Below are 10,923 nucleotides of genomic sequence, written 5' to 3'. Positions count from 1 at the left end.
TTTAGGTTTGTGCTGTCAGGCAGTGGTTCTAGCTACTGAAATAGGCTGAGAGAGGAGGATTTATAAGGCCACGAGTTCAAGACCACCTGGGCAGCAAGATAAGACCTTTGTCTCAATAATAATAATAATAATAATAACTTTAAAAGCCAATTACTTGGCTCTGTCTTTTCTGGGATAAGGATACATATTTCAAATCCTCACTTCTGAGTTATGTCAGCACTGGTCAATATAGTCTTATGGGTCTGTGTATAGGTCACACTGGGCAAGATAAAGCCAGTAATAAGCTGATAGTGCTCAGAACTAAGATTTTCACCATAAACGATTAGACAAAAGTCTATGGGTATGGCATAAAAGAAGAGAAATAATTTGAAAAGGAAAATCAACATAAACCCATGCTTATTTTCCCTTAAAATATCAAAATATTTCTTTGCTTTGTTCATCCACAAAGAAGCCTAAAAAGTAGTCTGAAACACAATGCTGGAGAGCTGGCTCAGTGGTTATGAGAGGCACTACATAAATTCAGGCAAAACTCATATAAAATAAATAATAATCCAAAATGTAATAGGTTTAGATCTATCAGAATCATCTAATAATCCCACTCACATATGGTCTGAAAACCCCAGCTTGAGAAAATTCCCACAGGATGGAGAACTAGTTTTCTTTGAAGAAAAAAAAAAAGATGTTGGAGGGTACACACAAACTAAAAGAGATTGAGGGTGACATGATCAAACACAACAACAGACTTGTTTGGATCATGTCTTGAATAACTGAATCATAATTTAGTTTTTTAAAGTATGAGAGAATGGGCTGGAGAGATGGCTTAGCAGTTAAGAGCACTGGCTGCTCTTCCAGATGATGAGGGTTGGGTTCCCAGCACCCACATAGAGACTCACAACCTGTAACTCCAAAGGCCTCTTCTGCCCTCTGAGGGCCCTGCATGCATGTGGTACACATACATGCAGGCAAAACATTTATACACATAAAATACATCTTTAAAAGATTTAAAGTATAAGACAAAAAAGTGAATACCAACATTTCTATTAAAGAACTGTGTGTTTAAGCATAATGGTTATAGTGGGATTCTTTTTTAAGGCTCTGAGTTTTTGTTTTGTTCTGTCTGTGTTTAGTTGTGTGTGTGTGTGTGCGTGTGTGTGTGTGTGTGTGTGTGTGTGTGTGTGTGTGTGTTTAGACAGGTTCTCACTATATATTCCTGACTGGCCTGGAACTCTATATATAGATCAGGCTGGCCTCAAAATCACAGATATCTGCCTGTCTCTGTCTCCCAAGTGTTGGAATTCAAGGTGTGGGCTACCACCTCTGGTTATTTTTTAAGTTTTTCTTGTTTTGTCTTGAGACAAAATCTCATGGAGTCCAGACTGGCCTTGAACTCCTGATCCTGCCTCTACCTCTTAAGTTAATGGGATAGCAAGTGTGTCACCACACCAGCTGGACTGTAGTTAAAAAAAATTTTTACATTTTATTTATTTTTGGGGTGAGTACATATGTGTATATGTGGAGGTTAGAGGACAACTTTCAGGAGTCAGTTCTCTCCTTCTACCATGTGGGTTTGGGGTTTGAACTCAGGTCATCAGGCTTATCAGCAAGTGCCTTTATCTGCTGAGCTGTCTCTCTGGCCCTGGACTGTAGTTTTTAAGTCAGCCATAGTGAGGTGTACCTTTAATCCTAGCAAACTTTAAGGGAACTGTTTGCATGTTCAAGTTTCCACCAACACAATGACATGGTTAGGATTTTCTTGAAAATTCATAGTGGGAGAAGTCGGAAGGTAAGTTCACGACTGTTAAGGGGGTGCTGAATGCACAGGAGTTCATCACACCAGCTGAGGGTGATGGTACATAGTCCTGACTGGATCTTTGATAAGTAGACCAGGCTGGCCTTGAATTCACAGAAATCCACTACCTCTGCGTCCCAAGTGCTGGGATAAAAGGTAGGCCCCACCATGACTGGCTTATTTTCTTTACCTTTTAAAGACGTATGTGTGTGCCTGTGTGCACTTGCCCCTGAAGGCCAGAAGAGGGAGTTGAATTCCCTGGAGCTGCCGGATGTGGGTGCTAGGTTCATGAACTTGGGTCTTCTGGGAGAGCAGCACGTGCTCTTAACTGCTGATCCATCTCTCCAGCCCAGATTATTTTTTTTTCCTCTCCCCTTGTTTGTGTGTTTTGTGGGACTTGGGATAAACCCAGGGTCTCATGCTTGCCAGGCATGCACTCTACCACTGAACTACATCCACTCGTTAAGCCGGGATAACGTGTGACTCCAGAGAGCAGGATCCGCGGGTTCCTTCAGCCTGGACTCCTTTCAGCAGGCTGTGCAGAGCCAGTCAATGGGCCAGTCGGTGGCTGCACTGTCGGGGGCGTGGCCGGCCAACCCTGCGGCTGCCTGGCGCGTGTCTGCACGGAGACCCGCCCAGATCCTGGCAGATTCCAGGAGGCACTGTCAGCCCTGGCCAGGCTCCTCTGTCCAGTTTCCCCGGGTCTCCTGGGAGGAGTGGCGATTACATAAGCGCTTGTGATGGTTTGCCTGCCTTGGCTGGAGACACGTAGACGCAGATTGGCAAACGGCTCTTCCTGACGTCCATCCCAGCAACCCCCGTCCCTGGACAGGCCGGATTCCCAGGCCCTTACTCAAAGCCCCAGTCACGAATTTTCTCTCTCCTTTGTGTTCTGGTTTAGCCTCTTTGCAGCCTATGGAAATCGATAGCTACTGCTTCTTCCTCTCCGGTCCACAGGATGGGGAGGTTGATTAGCATTTATTACAGCGAAACCATCTGCCAATTATTCTTTGCCACGAGTGACCCACATCTTGGGAATCCATTCAATTTTCTTGGGACAGGAATTCCTCCCACAGCCAGGATGTGGGGTGTCAGAGGACAAGTTGGGCAGAATCTATCCCCTCAGGTGGGTACAGGGGAGCAAACGCCAGTAGTCAGGCTTGACAGCAAGCCAGTCTTTCCAGCACGTTTTGTTGTTGTTGTTTGAGACTGGGTCTCTTGCCCAGGCTGTCCTCCAGCTCCTTTGATAGCTGAGGGTGACCTTGAACTTCTGATTTTCCCTATCCATTCCTCCTGGGCATTGGGATTCCAGACCACCAACAGCACAACTGGTTTATAGAGTGCTGGGGCTCAAACTTCAGACTTTGTACAGGCTGGGCAAGCACTCCAGCAACTGAGCTGCATTTCCTGGGCCCTGTATTAGTTATTATTTTTTCTGTGCCCAAAATACCTGACAGAAATAACTTAAGGAAGGAAAGGTTTATTTGGCTTTTGGATGGTTTCAGCCATCATGGTGGTGAGGGAGACAGCCAGAGGGGATGCTGACTGGGCTCACTCCACCTTTTACTGACCCCAGTGCCACCTACATTCTGCAGAGATCACTCAGTTAATCCTTTGTGGGAAGGTGTGCCTTGATAATCCCCTAGGTGATTTCATCCAGTCAACTTGAGGATGAGGCTGGACCATCACACCTGCTTCAGACCTTGTCAGAAGCCCAATTTCCCTGAAGAATGTCTAGGGACACTGGGAGTTGAAGTGGAGATGGAGTGTGACACTATTTCAAACATCTACTCACCCCAGGTGGGGAACCAATGACAGACCAAAGTAAGGACACCACCAAAGTCTGACTTGGTGAATCAATAATGACTTTTATCATGGTTACTTACAGGAGTGTGGGTGAGGGGGCACTTACAGGAGCAGAAATGACTGACAGACAGCTGCATCACCAGAGCCCACCCCAGCGTGGTAACAGCTCACAAAGATGGAAACCTGGAGCACACTGCACAACCTGCAGGCAGCTCAACATGTTGAAGAACATTCTATCCAGGTAATGGATCTGAGTCTCTTCCAAACAGCTCTGCTTGTCTGAGTGTCTCTCAGAACACTTAGGGCTCATATAAACTGGGGGTGGGGGTGGGGGTGCAGTGAACCTTGTCAGTCTCAGGGACCTCCTGAAGCTAATGAGCTTTTTATTTCCTGATATAAACTGGGGCGGGGGGATGGGTGAACTTGGTCAGTCTCACAGTCTTGGGGACCTCCTGAAGCTATTGAGATTTTTATTTCCTGAGCTTAAGGAGTTTCCCTGCAGGATGGGATGTTCCACCCCCTCCCTTAGAACAGCTTTTGTCTTAACAAGCTTCCCTCAAGATGGAAGGTTTCATTTGGAAGGGAATTGCTACACAACACTGCTTTGCCACATGGTTTTAATACTGCTAACTACTTGTTTACAGAGCTTGGCAACTTACTAAATTGTTCAAGAGCCATCAGCCTATTACGCTTCACTACCTGTTGAATGAACTATTATAACACCCTCACATTGCAGACACAGCAAGGATCCCTAAACTAACCTAAAACATCTGCAAAAGCTGTCTCAAAGCTGGGTATGTGGCCTACCTCTGAGATCCCAGTACTCGCAATACTGAGTGTTGTAAAGCAAAACAGCCGCCATCTTCATCAGATCAGCTGCACCTGCTTCCTAGAGGCCATCAGGATGGGGCTTGTGGGCTGTTAGCATTTTCTCAGAGGAGGGCATGGGGAAGGTCACAGGACCTCACCTGAGAGTCCAGCCATTCCTCCCAACCAGCTGTAAGTAATTCTGGGTCCTGGGGTCTCCAAAGGTGCCACAGTATACAGACTGGGGAAGGGTAACTGAAGAGGGCTCCATCTGTGCTGCTGTGGGGAAGTTATCTTTCATGCCGGGTGAAGACTTTCCAGTGTGGCTGCTTTAGGGTCACCCAAGCTCTGCAAGTATGCCCAGTAAACTCACTGGCTCCCCAGAGGGAACTTTGGTAGAACTGAACTTTGGTTTGTCATTGGGACCTTCTTTATGTCTCCCCTAGGGAAGGAATTCTCACAATACTGAGGCAAAAGGATTGCCCCAAGGTCAAGGCCGGCCTGGGTTACAGAGTAAAACCTTGTCTGAAAAGAAGACAAACAGGGAGTGGAGAAGTGACTTGGTGGTTAAAAGCATGTACTGTTCTTGCAGAGGACCCAAGTTTGGTTCCCAGCACCCGTGTCTAACAGCTCACAACTAGTTGCTAACCCCAGCTCCAGGGGATCCGACACTCCCTTCTGACCCCCACTGGCAACTGCATTCGCGTTTACATAGCTCCCCCTCTATACATATACACTTAATTGAAAATAAAAGAATAAGTTTTAAAAAGAGTAAATGGCAAAAAAAATCATCTTGAGAAGATAAAATTCCATAAAATACATGATAGAAAAGTTATAATAGGGGCTGGAGAGATTGCCCAGTGGTTAGGAGCACTGGCTGCTCTAGTAGAGGACCCAGATTCAAATCCCAGCACCCACATGGCAGCTAACAACTGTCCATAACTCCAGTTCCAGGGGAATCCAACACCCTCTTCTGACCTCCACAGGCATTGCACAACACGGGTGCACTTACATACAGGCAGGCAATATACTCACACACATAAAATAATAAAATATTTTTTAAAGTCATAATAAATAATCAGGTTTCCTAGTACTGCCCCATTGCTGACATCCTGAGGTCCTCTATTAACGTCATAGGGTTCATAGAAATAACAGAGTAAGAGATTCAAAGCAACAGAAACTTACTCTCTTAGAGTTCTGGAAGCTACAAACCTGAAATCAAATTCTGGAGAATTCTCTCTTCTTTTTAATTAATTAACTTATTTATTTTTAAAAAATATTTATTATTATTATTTGTGTGTGTGTGTGTGTGTGTGTATTGCCTGCATGTATGTGAATGCACCTGTGTCGTGCAATGCCTATGGAGGTCAGAAGAGGGCGTTGGATTTCCTAGAAGAGTTGTGGACAGTTGTTAGCTGCTCTGTGGGTGCTGGGATCTGAATGTGGGTCTTCTGCAAGAACATTCAGTGTTCTTAGCCCCTGAGCCATCTCTCCAGCCCTTTATTTATTGTTTTTTTTTTTTTTGAGACAGTCTCATTATGTAGCCCCACCTAGTCTATGTAGACCTATGTAGACCATCCCAGACTGACCTTGATCTTACAGAGATCCAATTACTTCTGCCTCCCAAGTGATGGGATTAAAAGCATGTGCCACCATACCTGGATTTATTTATTTATTTTAATTATTGTGTATATGAGTGTTTTGCCTGCATTTATGAAAGTGCACCACTTGCTTACAATGTCCCTGGGATCCACAAGAGGGTGTCAGATCCCCTGGAACAGGGGTTACAGATAGTTGTTAGCTGCCATGTGGGTGCTGGATTAGGTCCCACTCTAATTGATTGCATCTGAAATTGATAGCATCAAATGAAGTCACATTCCTAAGCACCTGGAACTAGGTCTTTAACATATTTTGTCTTTCAGGTAGGCACAGTTCAATACTTAAGTCCATCTACCACCCACTACTAAGCGAGGCTATAAATGAGAAACACGAGCAAGAAAATGATTCTTCAAGGTCAGAATAGTTTCTGAAAGGCCCTGGATGAGGATCCTTTAAAGTTAAGAATGGATGTTAGTTGCCACGTGAGTGCTGGGAACTGAACCCAAGTCCTCCACAAGAGCAGCCAAGTGCTTTTGACCATTGAACTACTTCTCCAGCCCCAAATAATTTACTTTTGTAAAGGAAATCATAATCTGCTTTATGAGGTACATTGTTTAGGCCGAAGGGATTTGTTTTGTAGGATTTTTTTAAAAAAGATATTTCATTATTATTAATATTTTGAGACAGGATTTCACCATGTAGCCCTGGCTGGCCTGGAACTCACAGAGGTCTGCCTGCCTCTGCATCCCAAGTGTTGAGATTAAAGGCATGTACCACTATGCTTGGCCTATTTTTAATTATGCATATTCATGTGTGTCTGTGTGGGGGTATGTGTACATGAGTGCAGTATCCAAGGATACCAGAAGGTAACAGATTCCTTTGGAGATGGAGTTACAGGTGGTTATGAGCTACTTTGGTGCTGGAAATTCAACTGGGGTTCTCTCCAAAAGCAGTATACACCCTTAACCTCTGAGTCATCTCTCTGGTCCTCCCGACTCCCCTAATCTTTGAGACTGGATCTCCTGATCCTCCTGCCTCTGCCTCCCAAGGGTTGGGATTCAGGTGTGCCTCAGTCTTTCTACCCTGTCTCAATTTGTTGACATCATCTTCTACCCACTCCCTTTACGGAGGAGGTCTTCCTCACTCTCACAGTCTTCTGGGGTTACTCCATCCATGTTTGCTCCTGACTCAGGACCCCACCCACTATCTTCCATCACTGTCTGGCAGGTCATCAGCCCTCACATGGACTCTTCTCCCAAATTTCGTTCTAAACATTTTCAACTCAGTAAAGAGTTGAAAGGATTTTGCAATGACTCCTGTTATAGTTGCTTTCTGTCATTGTGATAAAACACTGACCAAAACCAACTAGGCAGGGAGAGGGTTTATTTCATCTTAAAGGTTCTAGTTTATCATTGAGAGATGCCAAGGCAGGAACGAGAGCAGAAACCGAAGCAGAGACCACCACAAGCCCACGGAAGAATGTTGCTGACTGGCTTGCTCCCAGGCTCATGATCAGACCCACCTGCCCAGGGATGGCACCACCCACAGTGGCCGGCCCTCCTATATCAGGTAGCAATCAAGAAAATGTCCCACAGACATGCCCACAAACCAATCTGATGGAGGAAATTCTTCAACTGAGAGTCCCTCTTCCAAGCTGGCGCTCACTAACCAGCACAACTCCCCAGACACTTCCCAGAGTCTAGCACTTGGATTTTCTTCTTTCAATTCCTCTGCCCAGCCCTTCAGTCCATCTTGTAATTTCACTGAGGGGGTGGGGAGAGGGTTCGGTGTACAAGCATGAGAACCTGAGTTCAGATCCCTAGCAAACATGTAAGAGGTTAGGCAATGGCAATTTGCAATCCCAGAGCTGGGAGGTGGGGACAGAAGGTTCCTGTGGACTTGCTGCCTGTGTAGCCAAAAAGTGAGGTCCGGGTTCAGTGAGCGACCCATTTCAAAAAACAAGGTAGGGATGATTTCTTAGAATCTATATGCATATATGTGTGTGCATATATGTGTGTGCGCGTGTGCACGCATGTGTGTAAAAGCAAGTTACAGACATTCAAATGATTACCTAGAATCTAATCTGACCATAGTGGGATTCTCTGGACCCCTGGAGATGTCCCTTTTCTCTAAAGAGTAAGGTCTTAACACACGTTAGGGTTTGTGTCTACCTACCTCCTATTTTTCACTTTAGTGAGTCAAAATCGCATCACATGCCCACTCCCTGAACTTTAACATACTAGTGCTCCTCCTCCTCTTCCTCTTTGTTCTCTGCACCCCCCTTTTATGAGACAGGGTATCAAATACCCAGGGTGGCCTCAAACTCATTATGTAGTTGAGGCTGGCTTTGAACTCCTGACCCTTCTGCCTCTGTCTCCTCACCGCTGGAATTACAGGCATGTGCCTCCACACCTGACTTCACATTTCTTCTAAAAGGTCTGTCCTCAGCTTCTGGGTCTCAAGTACCTCCTCCCCCAGACAGCCCTTCCTGTGTCTCCTCTCCTGTCCCACAGGAGTTTAGATGAGCACAGAGCAGACCCCAGACACAGCTCATGTAGGGATTTATGTTCACAAGCAGCAATGATCTATTTATGTGCCTCTCCCTGACACGCCACCTGAGAGCTTCCTGAAAAGGTGACGATCTTGCCTTATTTATTTATTTACAGACAGGGTCTCACTACATAGCCCTTGCTGTCCTGGAACTAACCATATCCAATTGCCTCTGCCTTCCAAGTACTAGGATCAAAGGCCCGGCATCCATAGTTACTATTGTCCTTGGCACCTAGAATGTCTGTGGTATATGTGGATACTCTGTTGCTGGTCTGTGTGTTCTGACACCACCTCCTGTTCTGGTACCATCCTCTCCCACCAGGATAGGCCCAGCTCTTCCCTGTGGATCCCAAATAATCTTAAAAAAAAAAAAGCCCTAAGTATGAGTAAAGTCCTCAGACCCCCAACAGCAGGTTGGGCTTAGTATTCTTTGCAAGGAGCAAGCGTGCCACTCCATTGGGAACTGGGAGGCATCGTATTAAGGGTTAGAACCTGTCATAGGGCAGGGGCTTGGTTAGATGACTTTTTTGATTTGGGGTTTGCTTTGAGACAGAATCTCACTATATAGCCCTGGTACATTCTATAAAAGAGTTATGTGTAGTTATATTGCCTCTGCCGGAGTGCAGCCTTAGGAGAATATTTTAGATGAATGCTGTCAGAAAGTAGGGCAGATCCTATGAATAGCTCAATCTTATCTATACAGAGGGAAGACTAGAGTGGAGATGAGATTGTAATTGGTTTAGAAAAAAAACAGTGGAGCTGGAGAGGTGGCTCAGCGGTTAAGAGCACTGGCTGCTCTTGTAGAGAACCTGGTTTGATTCCCAGCACATACATGGTGGCTTACAACCATCTATAACTCCAGTTCCAGAGGATCCAATGCCTTCTTCTGGCCTCTGTGGGCACTGCTCACATGGTGCACACACATACATGTAAGCAAGCACTCATAAAATAAAAATAAAGAACTCTTAATGTATTTTTTGGTCTTTTTGAGACAAGGTCTCCCTGTTGCAAGAGCTGGCCTAGATTTGCTATGGAGACCAGGCTGGCCTTGAACGCACAGAGATCCATCCGCCTGCCTCTGCCTCCCCACAGTGCTGCAATTAAAGGTGTGTGCCACCACACCCAGCTCATAAAGAACTCTTAAAAATAAACAAATAAGGTGTTAATCATCCCACAAATTGGTCAAAGTATCATTTTACCTTTTGGCTGAGAGGAGAGGTGTTTGGTATTTTGTGTGTGGTCCAGTGATCATGTGACCAGGGCTTTGATGTGTCTCATATCAAGGTCTGGGAGTAAATTTGTCTGAGGCCAGCATTCTATAAAAGAGTTATGTGTAGGTGGGGAACAGGGTTTAGTGTGCCAGTCAGCTTTTTTACATTTTAAAAATTTCTTTATTATTATTATTTGGGGGGCATATGTATACTATGGTGCGTGTGTAGAGCTCAGAAGACAATTTGTGGGAATCCATTCTCTTCACCTTTATGTGGGTTTGGGGGGATTGAATTCAAGTTGTCAGGCTGGTGTAGGGAGTACCTTTACCCTAGGAGCCATCTTGTTGACCCTCAGTCAGCTTCTGAATCACAGAGTCCTAGGTGGGGAGTTGGGGAAAGATGAATTAGTGTGGTTAGGAATAAGTGTTTATATATGTGGAGTCTGACTCAGTTATAAGAACTCTTCAATAGCCCAAGTGTTGAGTTCATACCTGAAGTACCCAACTCCCAACCTGGCCATAAAATCCCAGGTCATAGGACAGACATTTTTAGTCCCCACAGTCCTCATCTCCATGAAAGGTTTCCGGTAACCCTAGGGAAACTGAGCTGTGATTGGTGCAGCCAGCTGCCGAGGCAGCCTGGCTGGGGCCTGGTGGAGACTTCTGCCTGATGGATCTTGTTCTCCCTAGCTGTGGCTTGTTTTCTTGGCAGGGCTGTTGTTTGTCACTCTGTCTGGTTCACGGCTCCCAGTGATTCCCAGACTTACCTGTTTGAGCCCGGAGGAAAACCTGTCAGATACCAATTCTTTGTTGGTTTTGTGATGGTGGCCTCTGACCAGACGGGTTCAGCTCCTCAGTCCCCAAGGGCCTTCTTGACTCTGCCCTTTGTCTTGTGGGGTGGTGACCTCACCCAGGCCGTGAGTTTCAAGGATCCAGTGACTCACTGGGGTAAATCAACAGCCACAACCGGCACATGCCTGGCTCCTGAGCTCCCTGGGGACACTCTCTGAGGATGTGGGGCTGTGACCTCTCATCTTCAGTCAAAGGCTCTTTCTTGACGTGGTGAAGTCTCTCTTTTCTCCAATAGAGCCCTTAGAAGCCCAGCATTTAAACCACACAGCTGCGATGTGACTGTTCCAGCTTCATTTTCTCCTTTTGCCTA

This window comes from Nannospalax galili, unplaced genomic scaffold, assembly GCF_000622305.1.
Source record: "Nannospalax galili isolate Female #2095 unplaced genomic scaffold, S.galili_v1.0 scaffold1573, whole genome shotgun sequence".
Lineage (NCBI taxonomy): Eukaryota > Metazoa > Chordata > Mammalia > Rodentia > Spalacidae > Nannospalax > Nannospalax galili.
Note: the sequence above shows the minus strand (reverse complement) of the source record.